The sequence below is a fragment of the Tetranychus urticae genome, unplaced genomic scaffold, assembly GCF_039701765.1.
Source record: "Tetranychus urticae isolate SD_2017Ah unplaced genomic scaffold, NJAU_TeUrti_SD_1.0 Scaffold_5, whole genome shotgun sequence".
In the NCBI taxonomy this organism is placed as follows: Eukaryota; Metazoa; Arthropoda; class Arachnida; order Trombidiformes; family Tetranychidae; genus Tetranychus; species Tetranychus urticae.
The window spans coordinates 300501-303000 of NW_028315837.1; the positions used below are offsets into that span (position 1 = coordinate 300501).

The 2500-nt window shown below is 41.9% G+C and overlaps 2 non-coding genes across 2 annotated transcripts in view; both read right to left on the reverse strand.

Annotated features, from left to right (window-relative positions):
- Positions 1 to 356: 356 nt before the first annotated feature.
- On the reverse strand, positions 357 to 511 carry LOC149092809 (5.8S ribosomal RNA). The gene has a single exon (XR_016200621.1). It is a non-coding gene; the product is annotated as a 5.8S ribosomal RNA (ribosomal RNA).
- A 487-nt stretch (positions 512 to 998) lies between these two features.
- LOC149092810 (small subunit ribosomal RNA) overlaps positions 999 to 2500 on the reverse strand; it is a 2170-nt gene continuing 668 nt past the window's right edge. The window contains exon 1 of the ribosomal RNA XR_016200523.1: positions 999 to 2500. This exon is cut by the window's right edge and continues 668 nt beyond it. This is a non-coding gene — a ribosomal RNA (small subunit ribosomal RNA).

Here is a 2500-nt window from a genome sequence, read left to right on the forward strand (position 1 = left end):
ATGAAATAGCTACTATTTGTACGATTTATACAAGTGCAAGAAGATTCATCAGTTAACAGGTTAGTTGATCACCATAGTTATCTGCAATACGACTTTAGCGTCGTCAGATAGGCGACTAACCTTAGAATCTCATGCTAGTATCTATTCATATATACTGCTTGCAGAGATGAAATATGCATTGTACACAAAATTTATCATGTGAAACAAGTAGATTTGAGATTCTCCTTACTAAATTGCAACGAATTGCAATTAAGAAAAGGAATAAAACATCAAGATTCATGCATATAAATATACAATCCTCTCAAAACAATGCATATATGGTAGTATGCAAGTGTTTTGTTGATTATTTTACATCTCAACTCTCAGACAGATGTGACCTCGGAAAAGACCCGAAAGCCGCAATGTGCGTTGGAAGCTCAAGTGCTCGGCGTGTCCTGCAATTCGCACCGATTATCGTAGCTAGCTACGTTCTTCATCGATTGGTAATTCGAGTGATCCACCGCTTGAAGATGTATCTTTGCCACCGTGGGACTTTTAATAAGTATCCTAAATCTGCATTGAGAGGGTTTGAAAACAATTGTATGCAGTTTATAAAAACCATAGTTGTCTTTACTTAGTTAGGCGAAGAAGTGTAAAACTTCCTTCTTTAAACCTTGCCGTCAGCATAAGCTGAAGACTTGATCAGGTACCAAGTATGTAGCAAGACAGGCTTTTCATTATAAACTACAATTGTTTTGCAAAAGAAATTATGGCTATCGTTAGATAACCCTCACTCTTTGTTGCATTGGATAATGAAAGATGGATGTATGAATGAACCAATGTAATGCAAATTAGAATCATGTTGCAATGGCTAAATGTTTGCAATAAACATTCACAATTGCGACTCTAATGCAAATACAATTCAATTGCATTCACCATATTAGCATCTACAATATCACTATGCAGAGTGTTTGATTGTTTGAAGGTTGTATTTCTCTTATAATAAGAGGGTAATACGTTAATGATCCTTCCGCAGGTTCACCTACGGAAACCTTGTTACGACTTTTACTTCCTCTAAATGATCAAGTTTGAACATCTTTCCAGCACAATCCGACCACTAGTTTCCCAATGGTCTGGATTGACCAGTCCGAAGTCCTCACTAAATCATTCAATCGGTAGTAGCGACGGGCGGTGTGTACAAAGGGCAGGGACGTAATCAACGCAAGCTAATGACTCACGCTTACTGGGAATTCCTCGTTCATGGGCAATAATTACAATGCCCAATCCCCATCACGAAATGGGTTCAAGCGGTTACCCACTCCTTTCGGAGCAGGAAACAGTATGCACGATGACCACTTCAGTGTAGCACGCGTGCGGCCCCGGACATCTAAGGGCATCACAGACCTGTTATTGCTCTGTTTCGTGCGGCTGCGAGCGCCGCTTGTCCCTCTAAGAAGTCCTTACAGTGCTACAGCATCCTTACCCTAGCCAATTCTGTAGGCTAATAGCAGCAGAGCCCTCAACAGCCGAAACCATCAAGAGATACTACCACCCACAGGTTGACTAAGGGGGAGTACTGCAGTGTAAACTGCAAGTCTATTTAGTAGGCTAGAGTCTCGTTCGTTATCGGAATTAACCAGACAAATCACTCCACCAACTAAGAACGGCCATGCACCACCACCCACTGAATCAAGAAAGAGCTCTCAATCTGTCAATCCTCTCAGTGTCCGGGCCGGGTGAGTTTTCCCGTGTTGAGTCAAATTAAGCCGCAAGCTCCACTCCTGGTGGTGCCCTTCCGTCAATTCCTTTAAGTTTCAGCTTTGCAACCATACTTCCCCCGGAACCCAAAAACTTTGGTTTCCCGGAAGCTTCCATTCGAGTCATGAAATTAGTTACTCAGAATGATCGCTGGTTGGCATCGTTTATGGTTAGAACTAGGGCGGTATCTGATCGCCTTCGAACCTCTAACTTTCGTTCTTGATTAATGAAAACATTCTTGGCAAATGCTTTCGCTGTAGTTTGTCTTGCGACGGTCCAAGAATTTCACCTCTAGCGCCGCAATACAAATGCCCCCGTCTGTCCCTCTTAATCATTACCTTGGATTCTTAAGACCAACAAAATAGAACCAAGGTCCTATTCCATTATTCCATGCAAGATCATTCAAGTTAAGGTAGTGGTACGCATCATATAGATGGTTGACCATACCGTTTTTAGGCACCTCTTTCGAGGTTTTGGACGCCTGCTTTGAGCACTCTGATTTTTTCAAGGTAAAAGTCTCGATCGCTTGAATCAACACTCGGTAAAGAGCATTGATAGCAAATATCGAGCAATTTTCTGTCTAAACACTATGAATGTAACCACCAGGAAAGAGGAATGAAGGTTCAAGCAAGCATCCGTAGACACAAGCAAGAAACCTAACATCACCATCTAACCCTTTAATCAGTGGACCCCATAGGTTCGACTGAAATCCAACTACGAGCTTTTTAACCGCAGCAACTTTAATATACGCTATTGGAGCTGG